Source organism: Neovison vison, chromosome 6 (assembly GCF_020171115.1).
Source record: "Neovison vison isolate M4711 chromosome 6, ASM_NN_V1, whole genome shotgun sequence".
NCBI lineage: Eukaryota > Metazoa > Chordata > Mammalia > Carnivora > Mustelidae > Neogale > Neogale vison.
The window spans coordinates 135,750,212-135,777,191 of NC_058096.1; the positions used below are offsets into that span (position 1 = coordinate 135,750,212).

Here is a 26,980-nt window from a genome sequence, read left to right on the forward strand (position 1 = left end):
CATTGAGAGTGATTATTGATAGATACGTTTTTATTGACATCGAGTTACCTTTGAAGTCTTTCTTTCTGTAGACTGTCTCTATATTTCTGTTCAATGCTATTCTTGGGATTTTTCCTCTTTTATAGAACCCCCCTTAATATTTCCTGCAGTATCGGCTTGGTGGTTGCATAGTCTTTTAAGTCTTGCCGGTCTTGGAAACTCTTTATCTCTCCATCCATTTTGAATGTCAGTCTTGCTGGATAAAGTATTCTTGGCTGCATGTTCTTCTCATTTAGTGCCCTGAATATATCTTGCCAGCCTCTTCTGGCTTGCCAGGTCTCTGTGGACAGGTCTGACGTTATTCTGATGGGCTTCCCTCTGTAAGTAAGGAGCCTCTTTGCCCTGGCAGCTTTCAAGAGATTATACCTACAATTATAATTTCTCAATTTGACTATCAGGTGTCGTGATGTTTTTTTGGAGTGTATAATCTTGGGTGGAGACCGTTCAGCCTCTAGTACATGAACGCTGGTTTCATTCGCGAGACTCGGAAAGTTTTCATGAAGGACTTGTTCCACGACATCTTCTAGACTTCTTTCTTTCTCCTCCCCTTCAGGAATTCCAATAATTCTGACGTTGGAACGCTTCATGGCATCACTTATTTCCCTAATTCTGCTTTCGTGGGATCTAAGCTGTTTGTTCCAGGCTTCCTCCTGATCCTTTCTCTCTATCTGTTTGTCTTCCAGATCACTAATTCTATCTTCTGTCTCAGTTACCCTAGCTTTGAGAGAGTTTAGATTGGATTGGAACTCATTGAGAGCATTGTGGACCTCCTCCCTGGTAGCTTTAAGCTCCGCCCTAACATTGTGAACATCCTGTCTGGTCGCTTTCAGTTTGGCTCTAATCAATTCTGTTTGGTCATCCATGGCTTTCTCCAACCTAGCTATTGCCTGGATAATTGTTAGCCTGAATTCTCTTTCCGACATATTGTCTATGTTGATAGCCGTTAGCTCTGTTGCGGAAGGTCCATCCTCTGTATTTTTCTTCTGTTGGGCATTCCTCCTCCTAGTCATTTTGGTGGGAGAAGACTGAACAGATGTAGCTGGATGTATCAACTCTGGTGCAGTCAAGGTGCACCCTGGAACACTTCCTGATCTCCGTCTCAGAAGCCTCAGTGTGGGTGCAGAAGCTGAATAAATTCCCCCTTGGATGCTGGCAGTGCAGGTTCCAAGTTAAAGACCCTGGGGGCGCAGGATCTTTTGCTCGTCCCCAAAGCCAAGGCAGTGGCGGCTGTCTGGGAGCTCCTGACCGCCAGAGAGGTTCCAAGCAGCGATCGCACACTGAGATTTTGCCGCTGGCCGGGGCTGGGAGTGCCCGGCTTGCGCGCACCTCTTTTCAGAGGCGGCTGTGGGTCGGGCGCGCGTCTGGGGCACTGAGAACGGGGCGCTGGTCCGTAAGCTGCAGGCTGGGCTTTTGCGCGCCTCTGTCCGGGGAAGAGTTTCGCGGGCGCGAGGCTTAGACTTTGAAACAATGGCCCGGGTCAAGAAGCGCCCCAGGGCCTTAGAAACCCAGGAGAGCTGGAGCGACGTGCACGCGCATCTCAAGCTTTGTGGTAGGGCTAGCGCGCGTTCTGCAGACCGGCTCCCATCCCCTCACAGGAGCCGGAACCCCGCGCTCTGGGGCACGCTGGCGGCTTAGGGACCAGGAGCCGGTTTCTCCGCCGCACTCTCTCTGCCTCCGCGCCGGGGAGGCTGTCTGGGACCGGGGACTCAAGCCCCTGTCCCTAGCCGCCCCGATTCCCACAGTTTGCCCCCGCGATCCTTTGCTCTTTTGGAGTGCTTTCAACCAGTCTCCGAGTTAATGCTGGTCCCCAGACGCAGGGCACTCTCGCTCGTATCGGGGTATTACTTTTGCACCGGTCGCCTCTGGTGGCTCCCTCCCCCTTTTGTTTATCTTCCGATATCAGTCCGCTGTTCCCATTCCGCTTTACCTGCTCACTGGCGTCTTCTGCCCCTGTAGAGATCCAGACGTGTATAATTCTGATCTCAGGCTGATTTCATGGGTGATCAGAGTTCTTTGGTAGGTAATCAGCTCACTTTGGGGTACCAGCTGAAAAGACGCCTCTTCCTAGTACCCCGCCATCTTCTCACTTTCCCTGTAGTGTTGTTTTAAGGGAAGTCAGAGGACAGAGCTGGAGGCAGGGGAGGATCAACACTGGTGCAGCAAGCAGGCAGCCCTGGATTTGGTGTGGTATTTAACCGGCCCTTCCCCACCTTCTGTTTCACTCTGGCAGAAACTGAGGAAGCCTGTGAGCGAGGGGAGTCTGAGGAATGTCTGTCTGCTCTCAGCCTCAGTTCGACAGAATATATAAGAATATATAAGGTTGTGAGGCAGTGGATACCCACACCCAATGGCATGCTCAGGGACAGAGAAACATTTTTAAAAATACATCGACTTTCTTGTGTTTTGCTGTTTCACTGTATTTTTGTGATGCATGTAACAAATGACACTGTGAAGTAGTTCTGATACTGATTTGGATCCTGTTTTCTTTAAAGAAAATTTTATATCTCTGTATCCTATGAAGTGTTATTTTTGAGATTTTGCTGAGAACTTGAGATTTTTAACTTGAGCTATTTGCTTTCATTTATTTGCTTATTTTTCCAGTACAGATAGATAGAGTCCAAATGCCACTAGCTGAGGTGACAAACCTTTTCTAAAGCTTAAGCATAATCTTGTAAGAAAAAGGTTGGAAGCAATTTCTGTGAAATTGTTTCATAGCATTCCATGTGAACTTACTGAAGTCTGTCAGTATCTTCACCCTAATCTAGGACAGCAGTGTCAGCACAAATGAGGTGAAGAAATGTAAATACTTTGTTTATTTACCTCCTTTATTCTAATGTCATTAAGTCTTCTAATACACAATGAAAAATAAAACCTACAGGACACATCATTTTGTTGTGTGCATCACTGTTTGTTTATATTCACCATTTTCTTTGCTGTTTATGTTGCATCTCAGATCTTACATCTGTATTATTTTCCTTCTTCTGGAAGTACATTATTTTATATCTCATTAGGTGGAGTCCGTAAGTTAGTAGACGTACTGAGCTAAGTTTTGCTAGGTTAAAAATTGTGCTCAAAGTACATTTTAGCCAGGTATAGAATTATAGGTTAGCATTTGTCTTTTCCCTGTTATGTTGATGATAGGATAGCATGCTTCTTTTCTGGGCTCCATTGTAACTGTTATGAAGACATTTTAACTGGAGCTCAATTGAAGGCAGTCTGTATCTCTTGCTGCATTTAGGATTTGTTATTGTTGTTGTTTTTGGTTTTCTGATTGTGAGTTTGGATTTCTTTTTATATTGCTTAGAATTTATTATGCTGCTTTAATCTCTGCCCTGATACCCATCATTGGTGTAGTTCATTCTCGGCCATTGGCTCCTGAAACGTTGTGTCTGCCTCATTTTCATTACAAGACAAGTTTAATTGAAATTGTATCATATTTTCTTATAGGATCCTCTGTGCCTTTTACTTTCTCTTTTATTTTTTGTCTTTTTTTCTCTCCATGCTGCATTTTGGATAGTTTCTTTTCTTTTCTTTCTTTTTTTTAAGATTTTTATTTATTTTTCAGATAGAGAGAGAGCAAGCGCGTGTGCGCAAGCACAAGCGCACAAGCAGACAGAGGCAGAGAAAGAAGCAGGCTCCCCGCCAAGCAAAGAGCCAAATGTGGGACTCGATCCAGGACCCTGGGATCATGACCTGAGCCAAAGGCAGTGGCATAAGCGACTGAGCCACCCAAGCATCCCAGGATAGTTTCTTTTGACCTACTTTTGGGTTCAATAATTCTCAGCCACGTCTAATCTTGTTAAACATATCCATTGAGTGAGTTCCTAACTTGAGTCAATATGTTTTTTTTCTGTTTTGGAATTTCTTTTTGTTCTTCTTAAAAGCTGTGTGCTTTCTTACAGCTTCTAGTTCAAAAATTTCAAGCTTATTTTCTATATCTTGGAACATAGTAAAAAATATATATATATGTATATATGTATTTTTAAAGATTTTATTTATTTGAGAGAGTGAGCATGCACATACCAGTGGGGGGAGGGGTAAAGGGAGAGGGACAGGCAGACTACTTGCTAAATGAGGAGGATGACGTAGGACTTGATCCCAAGCCCCAAGATCATGAACTGAGCCAAAAGTCAGATGCTTAACCAACTGAGCTGCCTAGGTGCCCTAAGCAAATTCATTTTACCTTATTTCTGTTAAGTAATTCCAAAATGTGAAGTTGTTGAGAGTCTGTTTCTATTATATACACATTCTTTGTTGCTGTTTGTTGCTCATGGTATCATATTTCCTTTTGTATCTCATTACCTTTTTTTTTTTTTTTAAATGCCCTGGTCATTGTATTTGAAAAACATATATGTGTGGTTGATTTGAAGCTCAGATGATGCCTTTTGATGATTGATTTTAAATTTTTTCTGTTAGATATCCAGAGGTGCTACAAGTTCAGAATCACTATGATCCAAATTAAAGGCTTGGGGTTTACTAGACTACCTAGGTCACATGAACCTGGGCTGCAGGTTCATATATTGAGCTTATATAACCTTTTGTGGTACCTGCTTAAAATTGTTAGTAGTGAAAGGTGTAGCCAATTAACAATTTATGTTTGCTGCAGATGCTTTTGTAAGAAAAACATCTGAGTTCTCCTGTGTAGGTTCTTGCTTTATTTATATTTCTGCCTCATTGTTTTTTATGTTTTCGTACTTTTGGGTATTTTCCATATTTCACTGATACTTAAAGTGCTTTCATTCCAGGGTTCATCTTATTTACCTAACCTAATATTAACAGAGGCAAAAATATTACCTTTTAATTTGTTGTCGAATTTTTCTTGATGTGTGTTTGCTTTTTGTAGGTTCTACATGAAACATTTCCTCAACATACATTCCTTATGAATGTTCTCATTCAAGGTGTAAAGGTAAGAACAGTTTTTGTGTGGTTCACAAGGAACCAAAGACAGGAATCCTTAGTAGTTTAAGTCTGGACGTTTGAATGCGAGGTGGGGAAATAATCACTATTTGTTCTTGAGACCTTAATCTAAACTTTTACTTGGATTATCAATGTCATAATGAAATACAACCCAAGTCCATAAGGCATAGAATGGTTTACTGGTAAAAGTGGTACTTCATTTTTATTAACATGTACACAGCAGTTTATAAAGAGTTTATGTGAGGCTTTTAATTCCCTGCCTATCATGTTCTTTTCTACTTTTGAGATTGACTTTGATATTGAGGAAGAAGGCAGCATCAAGATTTCATCAGCTATGTAGTAGTCTTTCGTCAGAGCTTGTGTTTTAATCAAAGCTAAGTTCTTGACCATGTAATTATTAATTCATTGTTTAATGTGACATTTATCAGAAAAGTTTATAAATCAGAGATTAAAATAGAATGTTATGTTCCAGTCCCACTTTACAGTATGATTAGTATACGGGAATAGTGTCTAATGTGTTCCTCTCAGCTTTGACGGCTTTGATCTGTGAGCTGAGGAGCACACTCCAAATTATACCCTATTTATATTTATTTATTTATTTATTAAAAAATATTTTATTTATTTATTTGTCAGAGAGAGGGAGAGCGAGAAAGCAAGCACAGGCAGGCAGAGGCAGAGGGACAAGCAGGCTCCCCGCTGAGCAAGGATCCGGATGTGGGACTCGGTCATAGGACACTGGGATCATGACCTGAGCTGAAGGCATCTGCTTAACCAACTGAGCCATCCAGGCGTCCCCTACCCTATTTATTTATTGAATTTGCGGCTTTGAGCAGTATTATTTGTAATGAATGACATTTATTCTTTTCCTATTTTCAAAAAGAATTTGAGAGTGCTTACAGTAATGGCATTTTATTTTTTTAAAGATTTATTTACTTTAGGGAGCATGAGCAGGGGAAGGGGCAGAGGGAGAGAGAGAATCTCCAGCTGACTCCACACTGAGGCCATTGTGACCCTATATTTTCACTTAACTTTAGAAATACACCGAGGAGTACTAGAAATGCTGGATCATATGGTAACTTGATCGTTTTAATTGACAGCTTTCCTAACCCTCTCTCTGGCAAGTTCTATGGGTGACTTAAGCCTTGGACAACAATTTCTTCTATCTCTACACTCACTTCCTGGATGAAATTATCAGACTTACCACTTTCAGCTCTGAAATATTTCCCTAGACCTTAGACTTACATAGCCAGTTGCCTTATTGACACCTCTTTTTCCTTGGCTGATAAGCATCTCAAGGTCACCATGCTGAAACTGAGTTCCTGATCTTCCCCTTTAGCCGGACAGGCTCCCAAGTCTTCCTCATTTTGATTATTGGTCATGCCATTCTCACTCAGACCAAAATCCCTGGAGTCAGCGTTGACTCCCTTCTCTTCCCAAAACCATTCCATCAGTAGAGTCTGTGTTGTGCCTCCAAAATAGATCTATAGTGAAAACATTCTCTGGTCTCCTTTCAGTAGAGATCCTGAGAAAATAGAAGCCAGCTGTGGTCTTAACCAATCCCATCCCCACTCAGTTGTCTCCTCTGGCATCATCCTTGTTCTCTCCTGCACTCCCGGTGACCTTTCTCTAAGCAAAGCTGCCTTAGCCTGTGCTTGCCTGAGGGCTTTGTAGGTTCTGTTTTTTTCTGCTTGATTGCTTTCCCCCCAGATACTGACCTCACTCTGTAAACCTGAGCTTTTCACCCAGATGTCATTTTTTAGGAAAGCCTTTACTGACTATTGTGTTGAATAATGTAACCTGTTGTCATCACTTTAGTCCCTCTTCTCTGCTTTTTCTTCAAAAGCACTGTAATTTCACCTCTGACATGCTGTATATTTTGCTTTATTTTGTTACTGTATGTCCTTCTCAACCTTTCTCTTTAGACTAGAACCTTCTTGAAGACATGAATTTTTGTTTGCTTTGCTTACTGCTGTCCTCAGCACCTACAACACTTCTTGGCAAATGACACATGTTCAGTAAATATTGTTGACTTAATATTTCTTTCTAGTCTTTTTCTACACATTTTTAAATAGTCAAGATCCAGCTTACACAGAGACTAACAATTTATCTTTGTTCTTGTATCAGCCGTCACTAATTATATAGCATAATAATTTCTCTATGACATTAAAAAATCATATGAAATAGGCAGCCCTCTTTTTGCACATTCTGGTATGCACAGATTTCAGTTATTCAAGTTCAGTTAAAAAATACCAATCCCTGCAACAGTACAGCTCAAATCTCCCTCACTGTGGTCTGTTGACTGTGAGTAATACCATAAAGTACAAACTGCTGCTAGCTCCTCAGTCCACAGAACACTGCATAAATCACAGGTGAAACACCATCATTGGTAACCATTTGTGGCACTTCAGAATGTTGGTGACTGGTCACTGTGCATCTCTTAGTTCTTGCACAGAGAGCAAAGCATGCGGCTGTGTTTCCTCCTTGGCTCCAGTGATAAACCCCTATAACACTTTAGAAAAACGGATCATTGAAAAAGAACTGGCCAACAAGAGTGGAAGTGCAGTGGAGTAATTACTGATAATGCTAGAAGTGAGATTCGTGTAGAACCTCTGCAGAGTCATAGAAGAAATAGGCTGGTTGGGTGTAAATCCTGAGGAACTTATTAAGATAAACTCAGCAGCATAAAGGAGAACAGTGTGATGAAGATGTCCTCGGGAAGTGATGTCAGCAAAATGCTTCACACTGAAGGAACTCACAGAGACGGTATTTCATAACACTGACAACATAAAGGACAAAACGTTGCAAGCTGATTGAAATTTAGAAAGGCATCTGACAGTTTTCCAATGCACAGAAAATACTGACTGCACATCATATGTTATATGGCTTAGTAGGACAGCAAGCACTGTTCACGTGACTCTTGATAAGTTTTTTTTTTTTTTTAAGATTTTATTTTATTGATTTGAGAGAGAGAGACAGTGAGAGAGAGCATGAGCGAGGAGAAGGTCAGAGAGCGAAGCAGACTCCCCATGGAGCTGGGAGCCTGATGTGGGACTCGATCCCGGGACTCCAGGATCACGCCCTGAGCCGGAGGCAGTCGTCCAACCAACTGCGCCACCCAGGCGTCCCTCTTGATAAGTTTTTTATAAGGAAATAAAACACTTTATTTCCTAAGGTTTGAGATTACAGTCTAAATAAATATTAGCAATTTTTTTTCTTTTCATTAGTTATTAAGAGATTTATAACATACATTAAAAGAATTACTTTAAGAAATGGACTCGGATGATTTGGGATTAACAAGTCTGAAATTTGTCGGGCAGGCTGAACTCAGGCAAGAGTTGATCCTATAGTCAGTCCTAAGGCAGAACTCATTCTTCTCCTGGAAACCTCAGCTTTTGCTGTTAAGGCCATCAGCTAACTGGATGAGCCTCTCCCCATATTGTTGAGGGTGATACCCTTTACTGTAAAACCAACTGCAACAAAATAACCTTCACAGGAACCCCCACACTACATTTGATGAAACAACTGGGTGCTATAGCCTAGCCAAGGTGACAGCATCACAGTAGTTGTAGCTACACTTTGTCAGAAATGTTACACCAGGGCGCCTGGATGGCTCAGTGGATTGAGCCACTGCCTTCAGCTCAGGTCATGATCTCAGGGTCCTGGGATCGAGTCCTGCCATCAGGCTTTCTGCTCAGCAGGGAGCCTGCTTCCCTTTCTCCCTCTGCCTGCCTCTCTGTCTACTTGTGATCTCTCTTTGTCAAATAAATAAATAAAATCTTTAAAAAATTTTTTAAAAAATGTTATACCAGACTGAGAGCCAGGTGTGACTTGGCAGGTGAAGTCCTGTTATGACTGCTGGTTGATAGCAGCAGGTGGACTGACTGTAATCATTTTCAACATTAAAACCAATTGGTCTGATGACCTGACGTCTGCCTTGTAACTTGTTGAAACTTTTTTCTTCAGCAGCTATGTTTTATATTTATGACAGAAGTACACATATCAGTGTCCCAGACTCAGCAGGTCATGTGTCCAGGGTTTTATGCCTAGAGTGATCAGTATGAAGAGGGTGGCGCTAAAGCAGGAAGTGATGATCTTGTCTAGCTTCGACATCACAGTGAAGGCTGGGGAAAGGGGAAAAAGTAGAAGGCCCAGCAGGCCAGTTAATGGGGTGGCCACAGGGGTTCACATGCATATGTGCTGCTTCTCAGTCTAGACTTGACCATCAACTTTGATTAAGGAAATGGCAAGTAGATCCTCTGCCAGGATGCTCTTCCAGGGATATTTAATATGTCATGTTTCTGCAGTGCCCGGAGCTGCTGCTCATCTGTCTCATTCTGCTATTTAAATGAATTAAATCAGCAGTAGTAGCTTAGCATAAGTAAACATGGAAACTTTTGATTTTTTTTTAGGTTTATTTATTTGAGAGAGGGAGTGTGCACAAGTGAGGGTAGGGGCAAAGGGAGAGAGAGAATCTCAAGCAGACTCCCTGCCACGGGGCTCCATCTTACAACCCTGAGATCACTACCTGAGACGAAACTGAGTCAGATGCTTAACTGACTGAGTTACCCAGGCGCCTCTCGGTTGATGTTTTTAAGAATTAAAGAGTCAAAAACAAGATATCTTTAAAGTTCCCTCATGTTACTCTGATATTCGTAGGTACAGATTGGTTTCCCTACACACACACACACACACACACACACACATATACACACACACGCACACACGGAATAATTCTTAATTTGGACAAAAATTTAAAGATTATCCTTTATATTATCTGCAAATACAATTGTCAGACAACCTACTTGAGAAATGACTTCATGTTTTAAGTACAGTCTTTTCATGGTAGACTGCTAATTCATCCATTTAATAAATTAGGTGTGGGGTGCCCGGGTGGCACAGTCAGTGAAGCATTCCACTCTTGGTTTCAGCTCAGGTCATGATCTCATAGTTGGGGGACAGAGCCCTGCATCAGACTCCACACTCAGCATAGAGCCTGCCTGGGATCCTCTGTCCTTCCTGTTTGTGTGCTTTCTCCCCCCAACCCCCAAAATAAATAAATCTTTAAAATAAAATAAATAAAATAAACATAAGAGTACCCACAAGTGGGAAAGACATGTGCTTTAGGTTAGAGACCCTGAAATGTTAACAGATTAAGAATTGGTTTGAATTGTGGACTTATGGGTTGGGACTCGGGTTCTGGAGCCACCTCACATCTGAGCCGAAACCTGCCTCTGCTGCTTATGAGCCTCGGGCTAGCTGCTTACCCTGATAGCGCCAAGTCACAGCGTCAGGACATGTGTGTGGAAGGTGTGGAAGAGTCTGGCATATGTGGATCCTAGCTGTTACTGTTACTACTTTAGAACATACACTGAGCTTTCCTGGAGTCAGGATTTGAAGTAGGGACCTACTACTTGTAAGTAGGAAAAGTCAACTTATATTTTAATTAAAACAATTTCACTTTCATCTGCTTTTTATTTCTTCTTTCTTTTAGTGACTCTTTCCTACTTTGCTCCTTTACCTCAGAATAAAACCACACGCCCTAGCCTTCCTGCCCGTATCATTATTTCCTTGAAGGCTCTGGCACCAACTGTTCTTTGACCCTTCTCCAGCTTTGCAGTTTCACTTTTCCAAACTTTAAGCGAATTAAAATCACTTTATGTGTCACATTTCTCATTTGCCCTCTTGCATTGATTGATGTGTACCCTCTGAAGGGAAGCTCTTTACTGTGCGGGGTCTCAGTGGGCCCTAAGTCAGAGAGGTAACCCTGTGTTAATACTGTTTTTGCGTGAAAATATTTGTTCTAGTCAATTACACAAATAAAAACACAGTTCCATTGGTGTATGATTTTCTCTGATCTTTTAAGAAATGAGAAATTGAACAAATCTAAAATTGATCTAGAATCTAGAAAATGAACAAATCTAATTTGGGGGTAATAGGTGTACATGTTGCAAGTTCCTCATAGCTTATTAAAGAATACTGAAAATTTGTCATAGTATGTGAACCTTTTCAAGGAAAAGTGAAAATTTTCAGAAGTAGTTAAATGACTTTGTACTCTATTCTGTGAAGCCATTGCTCCCTCACATTCATTTGTAAAGTTAATTATGCTATTTGAAAGAAAACAAAAAAAAAAACATTCTTAGGTTTGAAAATACTGACCCAACTGTTTCAGTCAAATATTTGCCAGCTGCATATGTTAAGGAAAACGTATGCTTAAAACTTTTATGATGGCTATATGAAGTGTAAAATTCATGTGTGTTTGCTTCAGGTAAGTTTTATTTGTCATTCTATGTATGCTTTAAAATGTTACTTGGAAAAAAAATGTTACTTGGGTAATTGCATTTAATTGAACGATAAACTCTAATTAGAGCCGAAAAGTCATGTCAGAAATACTAGCCAAGGCACCTGAGTGGCTTACGTTAGTTAAGTGTTTGCCTTTGGCTCGGGTCATGCTCCTGGGGTCCTGCTCAGTGAGGAGCCTGCTTCTCCCTCCCTCTGCTGCTTCTCCAGCTTGTACCCCCTTCTTCCCCTCTGTCAAGTAAGTAAAATAAAATCTTTATTTTATTTATTTGACAGTGATCACAAGTAGGCAGAGAGGCAGGCAGAGAGAGAGAGGAGGAAGCAGGTTCCCCGCTGAGCAGAGAACCCGATAAGGGGCTCGATCCCAGGACCCAGAGATCATGACTGGAGCTGAAGGCAGAGGCTTTAACCCACTGAGCCACCCAGGCGCCCCAGTTAAAATAAAATCTTAAAGAAAAAAAAATACTGGCCAATTAATTATGCCACCGTACACACCCACATCTGCTGGGAAGTTAACTAACTGTAGCGACTGTGTGAGCCGTTGGTGAATTTTACCGTCTGCACCCAGACTCCTACACACCGTGTTGCATCTCGTACTGGTTGGGCTGGAACAGCATAGTACCCACTGATCCTCATTATGTTTGGATTTCATGTTTGCAAATCCACCTACTCAGTGAGTTTATCTGTGACCCCAGATCAGCACAGTGCTTCCGTGGTCATTCATGCCCCTCTGGGTGAGGGGGAGTGTCAGGTACCAGCCCCTCATTTCTAGCTGAGTTCGAATTTGTGTCTGTTTGAGGTTTTACTCTGTACCTATGTCCTTGTGGTCCATTTAGTGCTACGTTTTTTGCATCTTCGTGTCTTTTGTTGGTGATTTGGCTATTTAAAATGTACCCAAGGGTAGTGCAGCAGTGCTGACTAGTATCTTTAAGCGTGGGAGGTTGTGATGTGCCTTACGGAGAATATACTGTCAGATGAGCCTCATTCAAGGCATGAGTCATGGTGCTGTTGATTTAGAGTTCAGTGTTCAGCGGTCAACAATGTATATTAAGGATAGTGTCTTTAAAGAGAAACACACATAAATCATGGTTGTGTATTGATCATTTAATGGAATTAGGTGACCAGAGCCTTACAGGAAGCTGAGGAGCATTGGCTCCACATTCTCTAGTTCAGTGTTTCTCGCAACCTTATAGAACATAACCCTGTGGGTAATGAGAATCAGCGGTATTTCTGATCAAGAAAAGGGGTCTGAGGTCTGTCTGATGTTACTTTTTAAACATTTTGTTCTCATTTGCAGATTCTATCAGGGTACAAATACCCTCAGTCTGTTTCTCTCACAATGTGGCCTGATAGCATCTGGGGCCAGGTCGGGTAGTAAAGACATCACTCTGGCGTAGGAAAAGTGATTTTTAGAAATTCATGTTTTCCAAAGAGCCAGGTACAGTTGACCTTGAACAACCCAGGTTTGAATTGCATGGGTTCACTTGCAGGCTGTTTTTTTCTTTTGGCTGTCATGTATTTTTGGTTATGATCTTTCTAACATTTTCTTTTCGTTAGCTTACTTTAAGAATACAGTATGTAATACATAAAATATACAAATAATATACAAAATACCATTGATCAACTGTTTACATTATTGATAAAGCTTCTGGTAAACAGTTTAATTTGGGGGAAATCAAAAATTATGTGTAGGTTTTTTTTTTAAGATTTTATTTATTTGAGAGAGTACACAAGCAGAGGAAGAGGGAGAAGCAGACTCCCCCACTGAGCAGGGAGCCCGACGTGGGGCCCGATCCTAGGACCCTGGGATCATGACCTGAGGTGAAGGCAGACACCTAATGACTGAGCCACCCAGGTGCCCCAATATGTGGATTTTTGACCACATGATGTAGAGGGTGTTGGTGCCCCAAACTGTGATCTTCAGGGGTCAGCTGCATGAGATTGTATGTTAGGATCTTAATTAAAAAGGTGGTCCGGTGCCTGGGTACCTCAGTTGGTTAAGCAACTTCCTTCAGCTCAGGTTATGATCCTTGAGTCCTGGGATGGAGTCCCGCATTGGACTCCCAGCTCCACGGGGAGTCTGCTTCTCCTTCTGACCTCCCCTCTCATGCTCTCTCGCTCACTCTCTCAAATAAATAAATAAAATCTTTTAAAAAGGGGGGTAGGTTGTCCCAGAAGATGTTTTCAGTATCTATTACTGTTACTAAGAATTTGATTAAAATATTTTTAATGGATAAATTACCATTTAAAATCCATAATCTGGAAGACAGCATTTTTTCTGTAAAAACTGTGTTACTTTAAATATTTTAATGTTTAAATATTTTAATATTTAATATTAAATATTTAAATATTTATTTAATGTTTGGCCTTTTTAAAAGATTTTATTTATTTTTTATTTTATTTTATTTATTTATCTCTCTCCCTCTCTCTTCAAAGAGAGAGGGAGAGAGAGCACAAGCAGGGGAAATGGCACACAGAGGCAGAAGCAGGCTCCCCACTGAACAAGGAGCCTGATGTGGGACTCAATCCCAGGACCCTGAGATCATGAACTGAGCCAAAGGCAGACGCTTAAGGGACTGAGCCACCCAGCCATCCCGCCTTCTCATTTTTTTGTTTAAAAATGGCATCTTTTAAAACATTGTGTGAAGTCTCAAGTGTGGGAAGTGTATGCAGGCACAGCAAAGTCCCATTGGCACAAAGGAAAATGGCATATCAGAAAACTAAGAAGTACTACATATAGCCAAAGCACAGAATGTGCGTTAGGTGCCGGATTTTGGAGGGTACTGTGTGTATGCAATGCTGAGCAATTTCAGATACACAGCAGCAGGAAGTATAATGAACACCCATGTACTTACCACCCAGTTTCATTATTTATCAACATTTTCCTACTCATGTCTCCTCTGTCTCAGTTTTCCCGTACTTATTTTTTTTTATAAAAGCTAAGTTCAGAAACTCATTATTTCACCCATAAGTACCCACTGAAAAATTTTAATCTGTGCACAGTGGAGGCTATGGCAGGGTTTTAAAGATTTTTTATTATTTTAGAGTGAGTATGAATGAGGGGGAGGAGCAGAGAGGGAAGAAGGAGAGACTCTAACGCAGTCCCTGCACTGAGTTCAGAGCCCAATGCAGGGCCCAGTCTCATGATTCCGACATTACCTGAGCTGAAACCAACGGTCGGATGCTTAAGTGACTGAGCCACCCAGGTGCCCCAAGACCACCCAAGACCAGGGTTTAAAGAAGGGATTGAACGGAGGTTTGCAGCTCATAAGGGGAGCACATCCTGTAGGGAGGGTCAGGGTCGGGGCCAAGTGGGCAAGAAAGTGTCTTCACTGCAGCACATGATTTGGAGCTATGCATATAATTAAGTTTCTGGCTTAAGTGTGTGTTCATCTCATGGGCCATCTGTAGGTGTACATCATATCACTGCTTCTCCAGAAAAATAAGCTCCCCCCCCCCGCCATTTTCCATTTTCTAACAGCATGCTTAGAAATTCGTTAGGATTTTTTTTTTTTTCATTTCCAGTCCTGTTTTTATTTGGGCAATAAACAAGTGAAATTGTAATGGTAAATTGACTGCTCTGGGCAGTGAGGCCATGCTAATGGGCTGACTTGTAATGATGTAGGGTTTTTCATTGTTCAGTTATCCACTGTGTAGTACATTATCAGTTTTTGATGTAGTGTTCAGTGATTCATTAATTGCGTACAACACCCAGTGCCCGTTGCAGTATGCGCGCTCCTTAATACCCATCACCCAACTACCCTATCCCTCCCCTCTCTCCCCTCTGAAACCCTCCACTGTTTCCCAGAGCCCATAGTTTCTCATAGTTCCTCTCGCTTTCTGATTTCTCCCCCTTCAGTTTTCCCTTCCTTCCCTAGTGGTCCTCCGTGCTATTCCTTATGTTCCACATATGTCTAAAACCATATTATAATTGTCTTTCTCTGCTTGACTTATTTCATTAGAATGTTTTTAAATGACACTTTATATTTAATGTTTCAAATTAGTCTGTTTTGGGGCCAGTGAAATAAATTGGAGCATTCAGAAAGTAAGAATTACAAGTGATTGTGGGACCACATTGTAAATTTGACCTTTGTTTCTGCTTTCCCATCCAGGGCCTGCTGTCTTTTCTAAGTGCCCCTTCATAGGCGCTCTGTCGGATGTGTGGGGGAGGAAACCCTTTCTCCACGGCATTGTGTTTTTCACCTGCTTCCCAATTCCACTGATGAGGATCAGCCCTTGGTTAGTGGCTTTGTTTTGGGTCACATGTGAATGATATGTCTGCAAAGCATTTCTTAACCATTTCAAAGCAATTGATACTTGTATTTATATTTGATTTCTTTGGTAATACTGAAAGCCGATTTGGGCTCTAAGATGTATCAAGATGTCACTAAGGGAGGCACCTGGGTGGCTTCGTGGGTTCAAGCCTCTGCCTTCGGCTTGGGTCATAATCCCAGGGTCCTGGGATCAAGCCCCTCATCGGGCTCTCTGCTCAGCAGGGAGTCTGCTTCCACCTCTCTCTCTGCCTGCCTCTCTGCCTACTCGTGATCTCTCTCTGTCAAATAAATAAATAAAAATCTTTAAAAAAAAGTCTCTAAGAGCAGCTGTTGTTGCCATCAGGTCAGTTAAAGGATTGGGTCCTGGGAGGGGCTGACAGTCGCTGTAGTCACCCCTTTGGCTCAGCTGACTGCAAATGTGTTGTCATCTCACTGTTCTCTCTAGGGCACCGATGAAAAAAGTTTACATCAATAGACACGAGTCACTTTTGAGTACACGGTAGTGAGACCAAGAGACTGTTCTAAATCATAATGTGAATTTGATCTTATTTTTTCTTGATAAATAGGGAGAGAATACTTAACATATAACTAAATACCAAAGATGGTTTGGAATTTGCACCTGATCTGTACCTTAGTTGTTTTTCTTGGTTCCAGAATATGGTATTTGGCCAAAATTTCTGTTGCTGAGCTGCTCGTCCTAAGGTGTGAAGAACACACCTTACAATGAAAAGTTGTGTGTGTATGTGTGTGTGTGTGTGTGTGTGTGTGTTAATGCATTAATATTTCTTTTTTGGATCATGTGAAAATGTCCTTATTTGTTCATATGATAATTTTATATCAGTATTTGTTACATGATAAATATGTTGGTTTAGTGGGTCCTTTTATTTTCTATGAGATGATGAATTTTTTTTTTCTTAAAGATTTTATTTATTTATTTGACAGAGAGAGAACATAAGTAGGCAGAGAGGCAGGCAGAGAGAGAGGGAGGAAGCAGGCTCCCCGCTGAGCAGACAGCCCGATGCGGGACTCGATCCCAGGACCCTGAGATCATGACCTGAGCCGAAGGCAGCGGCTTAACCCACTGAGCCACCCAGGCGCCCCTATGAATTTCTATTAAATAATTATTGAGTCTTTCCGAGAACAAGTCATGCTTTTCCATGCTTTTCCAATAAATGAGGGCTTTTTTTTAAATAAATGATTTTGTTTTTAATATAATTTACTTATATATTTAATACAATTTATATAATTGTATGTTTATTCCATTCAATTCTTTATTTTCACATTTCAAGGTTTTTTTTTTCAATTTATTTATTTTCAGAAAAACATTATTCATTATTTTTTCCCCACACCCAGTGCTCCATGCAAGCCGTGCCCTCTATAATACCCACCACCTGGTACCCCAACCTCCCACCCGCCCCCGCCACTTCAAACCCCTCAGATTGTTTTTCAGAGTCCATAGTCTCTCATGGTTCACCTCCCCTTCCAATTTACCCAAATTCCCTACTCCTCTCTAACGCCCCTTGTCCTCCATGCTATTTGTTATGCTCCACAAATAAGTGAAACCATATGATAATTGACTCTCTCTGCTTATTTCACTCAGCATCATCTCTTCCAGTCCTGTCCATGTTGCTACAAAAGTTAGGTATTCATCCTTTCTGATGGAGGCATAATACTCCATAGTGTATATGGACCACATCTTCCTTATCCATTCATCCGTTGAAGGGCATCTTGGTTCTTTCCATAGGTTGGCGACTGTGGCCATTGCAGCTATAAACACTGGGGTACAGATGGCCCTTCTTTTCACGACATCTGTGTCTTTGGGGTAAATACCCAGGAGTGCAATGGCAGGGTAATAGGGAAGCTCTATTTTTAATTTCTTGAGTAATCTCCACACTGTTCTCCAAAGAGGCTACACCAACTTGCATTCCCACCAACAGTGTAAGAGGGTTCCCCTTTCTCCACATAAATGAGGGCTTTCTTTAATGTCCTCTCAATATCTTAAAATATTTTTTGTTAGATTTTCCACTGATTTTGCCTCTTCCCTTCCCATTTTCATACTGTTGCTTTTGCTTATATTGATTAATGAATAATGCTAAGTAAAAGTGATAATGGACTTAACATCTCATGTATATAAAGCAAATATTGTAATGTTTCATCATTTGAGTGTTCAGTGCATTGAAAAATATTGTTACTATGAAGAATTATATTAATAGATTTTCTTTTTTTTAAAATTTTTATTATGCTAAGTTGGTCATCATTAGTCATTAGTCCTTAATGCAGTGTTCCATGATTCATTGTTTGCGTATAACACCCAGTGCTCATTGCAATACGTGCCCTTAATACCCATCACGAGGCTAATCCATCCCCCATCCCACTCCCCTCTGAAACCCTAAGTTTCCCGGAGTCCATAGTCTCTCATGGCTTGTCTCCCCCTCTGATTTCCCCCACTTAATTTTTCCCTTCCTATTCCTAATGTCCTCTATGCTATTCCTTATGTTCCACATATAAATGAAACCGTATGATAATTGTTTTTCTCTGCTTGACTTATTTCACTCAGCAGAATCCCCTCCAGTTCCATCCATGTTGATTTAGAGGTAGGTGTTCACCCTTTCTGATGGCCATGTGGTAGTCCACTGTAATACACACCACATCTTCTCTATCCATTCATCTGCTGAAGGGCATCTCAGCTCCTTCCACAGTTTGGCTGTTGTAACATTGCTGCTGTGAACATTGGGTGTATGTGCCCCTTTTTTTTTCACTACATCTGTATATTTGGGGTAAATACTTAGTAGTGCAGTGGCTAGGTCATAGGGAAGCTCTGTTTTTAACTTCTTGAGGAAACTCTACTGTTTTTGTTTCTTTCTTTCTTTTTTTAATTTTTTTAATTTTTTATTAAAATATATATTTTTTAATTTATTTGACAGGCAGAGGTCACAGGTAGGCAGAGAGGCTGGCAGAGAGAAAGGAAGGAAAGCAGGCTCCCTGCTGAGCAAAGAGCCCAACTCGGGGCTCGATCCCAGGACTCTGGGACCATGACCTGAGCTGAAGGCAGAGGCTTTAACCCACTGAGCCACCCAGGCACCCCTGTACTGTTTTTCCAAAGGGGCTGCACCAGCTTGCATTCCCACCAACAGTGTAGGAGGCTTCCCCTTTCTCCACATCCTCACCAATGTCTGTTGTTTCCTACCTTGTTAGTTTTAGCCATTCTGACTGGTGTAAGGTGGTATCTCATTGTGGTTTTGACTTGAATTTCCCTGATGGCTCATGATATAGAACATTTTTAATGTGTCTGTAAGCCATTTGTATGTCATCTTTGGAGAAGTGTCTGTTTGTTCATGTTTTATGCCCATTTCTTGACTTGAAAATTTGGTTTTTGGGTGTTTGGAAAGTTCTTTATAGATCTTGGATATCAGTCCTTTATCTGTAGTATCATTTGCAAATATCTTCTCCCACTCGGTGGGTTGCCTCTTTGTTTTGTTGACTCTTTCCTTTGCTGTGCAAAAGACTTCTATCTTGATGAAGTCCTAAAAGTTCATCTTCACTTATGTTTCCCATGCCTTCAGAGACATATCTTGCAAGAAGTTGCTGTGGCCGATGTCGAAGAGGTTACTGCCTATGTTATTCTCTAGGATTTTGATGAATTCCTGTCTCATATTGAGGTCTCTCATTCGTTTTGAACTTATCTTTGTGTACGGTGTAAGAGGATGGTCCAGTTTCCTTCTTCTGTAGATAGCTGTCCAATTTTCCCAGCACCATTTATTGAAGAGACTGTCTTTTTTCCATGGGATATTTTTCCTGCTTTATCAAAGATTAGTTGACCATAGAGTTGAGGGTCTATATCTGGGCTCTCTATTCTGTTCCATTGATCTGTGTGTCTGTTTTTGTGCCAGTACCATGCTGTCTTAGTGATCATAGCTTTGTAATGTAGCTTGAAATCAGGCAGCCTGATGCCCCAGCTTGTTTATCTTTTTCAGTATTTCCTTGGTGATTTGGGGGTCTTTTCTGGTTCCATACAAATTTTAGGATTGTTTGTTCTAGCTCTTTGAAAAATGCCAATGTTATTTTGATAGGGGTTGAAAGATTGCTTTGGGCAGCATAGACATTTTAACAATGTTTATTCTTCCAGTCCATGAGCATGGAATGTTTTTCCATCTTTTTGTGTCTTCTTCAGTTTCTTTCATAAGTGTTCTGTAGTTCCTTGAGTATAGATCCTTTGCCTCTTTGGTTAGGTTTATTCCAAGGTATCTTAGGGGTTTTGGTGCTGTTATAAATGGAATCGATTCTCTAAATTTCTGAATCTACAGTTATATTATCAGTGTATAGAAAAGCAACTGATTTCTGTGCCCTGATTTTGTATCCTGCCACATTACTGTATTGCTATATGAGTTCTAGTAATTGGGGCATGGAGTCTTTTGGGTTTTCCACATAAAGTATCATGTCATCTGCTATGAGAGTTTGACTACTTCTTTGCCAATTTGAATACCTTTTATTTCTTTTGTGGTCTGATTGTTGTTGCTAGGACTTCTAGTACTATATTGAAGGAAAGTGGTGAGCATGGGCACCCTTGTCATGTTCCTGATCTTAAGGGAAAAGCTCTCAGCTTTTCCCCATTGAGAATGATACTCGCTTTGGGATTTTCATAGATGTTTTTTTATGAATTTGAGGAATGTTCCCTCTATCTATATACTCTGAAGACTTTTAATCAGGAAAGGATGCTGTACTTTGTCAAATGCTTTTTCTGCATCAATTGAGAGGACCATATGATTCTTGTCTCTTCTCTTTTTTTTTTTAAAGATTTTATTTATTTATTTGACAGAGAGAGATCAGAAGCAGGCTCACTGCTGAACAGAGAGCCCGATGTGGGACTCGATCCCAGGACCCTGAGATCATGACCTGAGCCAAAGGCAGCGGCCCAACCCACTGAGCCACCCAGGCGCCCTCTTGTCTCTTCTCTTACTAGTGTGTCATACTGATTGATTTGTGAATGTTGAACCACCCTTGCAGTCCAGGAATAAATCACACCTTGCTGTGATGGATAATCCTTTTAATGTACAGTTGGATCCTGCGAGCTAGGATCTTGTTTTTTTTTTTTAAGATTTATTTATTTATTTGACAGATCACAAGTAGGCAGAGAGGCAGGCAGAGAGAGTCGGGGAAGCAGGCTCCCTGCTGAGCAGAGAGCCCGATATGGGGCTTGATCCCAGTACCCTGGGATTATGACCTGAGCTGAAAGCAGAGGCTTTAACCCACTGAGCCACCCAGGCGCCCCTAGGATCTTGTTGAGTATTTTGGCATCCATGTTCATCTTGGTCTCTAATTCTCCTTTTTGATGGGGTCTTTGCCTGTTTTGGGGGTCAGGGTAATGCTGGACTCATGAATTAGTTTGGAAGTTTTCCTCCTGTTTCTGTTTTTTTGAAACAGCTTCAGGAGAATAAGTATTATTTCTTCTTTAAATATTTGGTAGAATTCTCCTGGGAATCTATCAGGCCCTGAACTCTTGTTTTTTGGGAGGTTTTTGATCACTGCTTCAAAAGATAGTTCATTCTTCTGCCTCGTTTACCCTGGCAGTCAGAGTATCCAGTGTAGACTGCATTTCATTCATATTATTTTTATGTTTGGCCTGATTAGATCTCTTTTCTGCTCTTAGAGATTCTGTGTCTTTGCTAATATTTTTCTCAAACCTAAATATCGACTTCATAATTGTTGCTCTGATGTCAGTTTCTGACTTCTTGGTTATATCCATATCCATTACGTCTGTGGCAGAGGCCACAATCTCGGATTCTTTCCTTTGTTGGGGGTTCCTCCACTTAATCCTTCTGTTGTGGAGGGGTTGAGGGAATGTACAGAGATGGAAGTATTAAGCACGACCCAAGCAAGATGCACCTGTTTTATAGGGACCTTAGGGTTGTCAGCCTCTTCTTCCAGCCTGTCTTCTAGGGATGGGCCTGCTGCGGCTGTTATTCAGGCAACCCTGCTTGGGCAGAGTTGCCATGCTCCCTGTTGGGGTGCGGGGTGTGGGCTCAGTGAAAACTGGTTTTGGGGGGCTTTTGTTCCATGGCTGCTTTCCCAGGCGGCTTTCTGCGTTTCTTCCAAGAGTCAGAGCAGTAGTGACCACATCCAAACCTCTGTCTCAAGACAGAGAAATCGCAGTCTGCTCTTCACTGAGCTCTCCAGGCCACACTGTCTCCATTTCTGTCTGCACTGCTAAAACCCACAGCCTCCCCAGTCCTCCACAGTGCACCCCACAGCAAAACTCCCAGTGGTGATAGCCAGGGCCAGGCATGTCTCTGCCCTTTGTGCTTCTAAAACCACCAGCCACCCCCAGTTCCACACGCACACCTGTAGCTCCTGGATCCTGTCTGGGGCCTGACCTAAAGTCTCTTCCTGGCCACCACAGGTCCACCAGTCTGTACCTGGTTCCCAGCATGGGGCGCTCTTGTGCTCCTGTGTTATATCACCTTCCCAGCGCCAGCGCATGGCAGCTTCCTCTCCCTTCTGCTTATCTTCCAATATTTGCGCAGCGTCATGGCTCCTTGCTTCATACCTTGAGATTGTTGGAGATATTCTGTTTGTGGAGCTCCAGATATATATTCTTACATCTCAGGCTGATTTGTGAGTGTTCAGAATGGTTTGGTAGATACCCATCTAAATTCAGGGGACTGGTTGAAATAGAGTCCCCTACACCCCTGCCATTTTTTTCCCGATCCCCTTATATTATTTTCTAATAATATATTTCTAATAATAATTATTAGATTTTCTAATACTGAAATATCCTTATGTCTCAGGATAAACCCTACATTTTGTTCTGTGGAATTTTGTTTGGTCGTATCTTAACTAGATTTTTTTTTAAAGCATCTGTGCCTGTGAATGAAATTATAGTCTTAAATGCATTAATATTGTTATGATTTCTGCTTTTATGTAGCTCTTTTACTTATTTTTAAGATTCTGAGAGCGAGCGAGCATGCGCATGTGTGTCCAAGAGCGGGGGAAAGGGCAGAAGGAAAAGAGAGTTTTACTCCCTGCTGAGCAGGGGGCCCCACATGAGGCTGAGTCCCAGGACCTGGAAATCATGACCTGAGCCGAAGGCAGACACTTGACCAGCGGATCCACCCAGGCGCCCCTGTGTAGTAGCTCTTTTAAGTTATTTTCTGTATGTGTCTTTTTCTTAGCTAAAGCGAGGAAAATTTAAGTTTTTATTTCTCTTTTATTGGCTGCCTTTAAAACCATATCCCCTTACTCTTTAATTTTTTTTCAGCTGCATGTACTGACTGCCTTTAAGCAGTTACAGATTTGGTGTGTTTCTATTTCTTCCCCATCTTATCATTTTATTAGTTGTCCTTTGTATTTTTAAATATACATATACATGTATTTGTTTTCAAATTTATGTTTTGGTTTATAATCTTTACATGATACTTTGGTTCTGATTATAAAGATTTTATTTATTTATTTGAGAGAGAGAGACAGTGAGAGAGAGCATGAGCGAGGAGAAGGTCAGAGAGCGAAGCAGACTCCCCATGGAGCTGGGAGCCTGATGTGGGACTCGATCCTGGGACTCCAGGATCACGCCCTGAGCCGAAGGCAGTCGTCCAACCAACTGAGCCACCCAGGCGTCCCTATAAAAATGTATGCACACTACCTTTCTCTTCATAATTAAAGTAATCTTTTTATAGGTGGTACTTTGCGATGATTTCTGTGTCTGGAGTCTTCTTTGTCACATTCTCTGTGATATTTGCCTATGTATCTGATGTCACTCAAGAACACGAGTGAAGTACTACTTATGGATGGGTAAGAGTACAGTTTATGTTTTTTAACCAGAGAAGTAATTAGCATCCTATTTAAAAATGTATTGGAAAGTAAGATTTAAAATAAGCTACAAATACTGATTTACATAAGAGAAAATGTAAAGTAATTGAAGTTTTAAAAGGAGATTTATGAAGTTTAAAATAACAAGATGGAAATTGCTAGTAATATATCCTCTGGCTGTAGGGTGGGAAATTTGGCAGGAATGTGTGAGTTGTCAGCTGCAAAATTACTTCAGAAGTTGATTTGATTTGTTTATTTTAGCTTATCTCTTGAGGAAATATAAATAATAAACAGGTGCTAAGCACATAAGTCCCTGCAAGCTCGTTGAAGCTCCTTGGAGTCAGAGAGATGCTGCACCTCAGCCCTGCTAATCCACTTTTAACTGCATTGTTGGTTGTGTATCTTCGATGCTTCTTTGGCTGATGGTACTGTAGAGAAAGGAATTTTTTCGGCACATGATTGTTGAGTACGTGACACGAGTTGTAGGAGACCTTGTTTTTGGATAGTTGAGTATTAGAGAATCATTTCTAATTTTCTGAGGTGGGTTATGGCTTTATGGTTCTGCAGGGGAAGACAGACGTGTACAAGAGGACAGGCTGAAGCCCTTGAGGTCAGAGTGTCAGGACTAGAGTGGCTGGGGGCGGGGAGGGAGATGCCCTGTGAGCATCTGTGGGTGTGTGTCCGGGATGTGAACTTGCTGAGGCACGTGACAGTTGTTGAGGGGCTACATTTTCCCTTCTTCTCTTCTAGGTTCGTTGGCTACCCTAGTCATAATTAAATTGACATCAAACAGATTACCAGGGGGGAAACGTTTAATTTTGTACAGAGCTCCACAAAGACCTGAGAGGCCCAAAGGCAGTTGGGCAGTTGGAGCTGGTGTGCCATCCTGCGCTGAGGAGAAAGGGGGGTGGGGCCTGGGGCTTCAGAGGGAAAGAAAACCGTTCACAGGACGAGAAGAGCAAATGTTTGGTAAATAAATGTTTGCCACGCCATGCAAAAAAACCTTTCTGATATAAAAAGTTATCTCTGGCAGTTATCTAGGAAGGTAGTCCCCCTATCTAAATTCTTTCAGGCTCTGAAAGAGAAGCCAAAAAGCTTGCCTTGAGGCTACGGCCATAACACCCTGAACAGGCCCGATCTCGTCTGATCTCAGGAAACCTTCCCTGAGCCTGCTGGGTCTTCATTGCCTTCACCCAGAATAGTCTGCACGCAGAGGGGTGTAGTTGGGGTGGCGCCTTCTCCCCGTCCGCGTGCCCCGGGCTCTTCTCTCAGCTTCCTGTGTTGGGAAGTGTTTACAGTGAGAAAAGGTGGAAGAAGAAAAATCTGCCTGGGTTCTGGAGCAAGTTGTAGGAGAACTGAAGGCCAGAAACCCGGGTTACTTCTTCTTTTCCCAAGCCTTTATCTTTCTCTTGAATCCTACTTCCTGGAAGATAGTGAGGAGTCATAGTTGTATAGAGGCCAGTTACTGCTGTTCCATAAAACACATCAGCAGCTCTCACTTTGCTGACTTCAGACATTAGTTTAAAAACTTATTCATCGGGGCGCCTGGGTGGCTCAGTGGGTTAAGCCGCTGCCTTTGGCTCAGGTCATGATCTCAGGGTCCTGGGATCGAGTCCCGCATCGGGCTCTCTGCTCAGCAGGGAGCCTGCTTCCTCCTCTCTCTCTGCCTGCCTTTCTGCCTACTTGTGATCTCTCTCTGTCAAATAAATAAATAAAATCTTTAATAAAAAAAAAAAAAACTTATTCATCCGCACTACCTCCCCTCCACCTGCTTACTGCCTGCTTTCCCCTCCCACCCGGAAGGTCCCTCCTACCACATCCTGAGACGGTCTCCAGCCGCTGTCTCCAGAATGCGGTGCCAGAGCGCAGAGGGAGAGGCTGCTAGGAGCCTTCCAAAAAGGCAGGGGGTTGCATGGTGGCTCGGAACAGCAGAGTTGAGAAAGGGCCAGAAGCCTCATTCACCATGTTTGTGCAGCTTTTCTACATGATGGAAAATACCCATTGAGATACTCCTTTCCCATCAGTTTTTTTTTTTTAACCCAAACCCTAACTTGGTCATAGGAGTCAGGATGTTGACCAGTGACTAACCTTTATGTGTACCCTAAGTTGTCAGATGTTAAGATCACAGAACTTAAAAAAAAAAAAAAGAAAGAAAGTTTGCAGGCTGCTATTCCTTACAGGAATCCTCCCTACAGGAGGATTTACTGCCAGTTATCTACAGGACCGGAAGTCTAGCTGGGGCCCGTGAAGTCAGGGCTGCACCAGGAGGCCTTGCGGGCCTGGCCTCAGTGCTGACGCCTCGGTGCTGGTGCCCTGCTGTGCCAGCTGTGCTCCTTTATGGGGCTTTCGGCTCTGATTCAGATACACCGAATCTGAAGTCTTACACTCTTTTCTTTTTTTTTTTTTTTTTAAGATTTATTTTATTTGAGAGAGAGAAGAAGACTCTGTGCTAGGCAAGGACCCTGAGAGCATGACCTGAGCTGAAATCAGGAGTTGGACACTTACCCGACTGAGCCATCCAGGTGCCCCCTAAACTCATTTCTTAAACTCTGTTTTGAAAGCTTAGAAGAAGGATTCTCACTAAGATTTTCATCTCTGCCAGTTTGAGGTTTTCTCTGTAGAAGTTTACAAATAATGAAATTTGGAAATACTAGAAAATAGGGTACTTTCTCAGAGCAATGTTGCAGGGTGCGTCACACGGAAGGGAAAGATGAATTAGAAAGTGACCGTGGTTCGGATGTACGCATTATTTTTAGATGAGCATTAGTCTCAGTCCATCGGAAGCAGCTGCTGTAGCCCTTCCCAAGTTTTCTGAGGAGGAGCTTAGTAGAATGCAGTCATTTTCCATTCAAAACTCATGTATCAGGTGTGTTCATATATATTAAATCATTGTCCTAGGATAATAAATTTAATTCCATTGTTTGTAATGACCTAGTCTTGAGTTATTGAAAAATTTTTGTTTTAGAAAGTGTCCATTTGGCTAGAAAACAATTATAATGGTAGATTTAGAAACGTCATTTTGACAAATGATGAAACAAGTTCTTGTTTTCTTCTTTAAATTCAAGTGATTGTTAGATCCTTTAAACTTGGAATGCTGTGGAATTATGAAAAGCAGCTTCAGTTGAAATGAAGCAGCTGTAAGTCTAACTGTATGCACATTTTGGCCAGAAAAATGAGAGATTAGAAAAGGGCTCCCGTTCTTGCTCATCATATGAACTTAAGAGTTATTTAGGAATCACACAGAGAACATTGGGAGATGGAGAGGTTAAGAGAGTTGGGGAAAATCAGGAGGAGACTGAGAAACAAATTGAGGGTTTTGGAGGGAAGGGGGTGGGAAGAAAGAGCCTGGTGGTGGGTACTAAGGAGGGCACAGATTGCATGGAGCACTGGGTGTGGTGCATCAACAATGAATTTTGGAACACTGAAAAAAAATGTATAAATAAATAAATAAACGGTTATTTAACTTAGGGCACCTGGGTGGCTTAGTTCGACTCAGGTCATGATCTCGGGGTCCTGGGATTGAGCCCTGCATTGGGCTCCCTGATGTTCTGCCTACTTGTGCTCTATCTCTGTCAAATAAATAAAATCTTTAAAAAAAAGTTACTTTTCTATTGTTATTTGTACATTGAGTACAAATTTTTGGTTTATAT

General features: G+C 41.8%; 1 long non-coding RNA gene across 1 annotated transcript in view; it reads left to right on the forward strand.

Moving 5' to 3' along the window:
* The window catches only part of LOC122908963, a 43,522-nt gene extending 19,259 nt beyond the window's left edge, over positions 1–24,263 (forward strand). The window contains exons 2-4 of the long non-coding RNA XR_006385055.1: positions 4,883–4,945; positions 23,198–23,312; positions 24,081–24,263. This is a non-coding gene — a long non-coding RNA (uncharacterized LOC122908963). The remainder of the gene's footprint in view (positions 1–4,882; positions 4,946–23,197; positions 23,313–24,080) is intronic.
* The last annotated feature ends 2,717 nt before the right edge of the window (positions 24,264–26,980 follow it).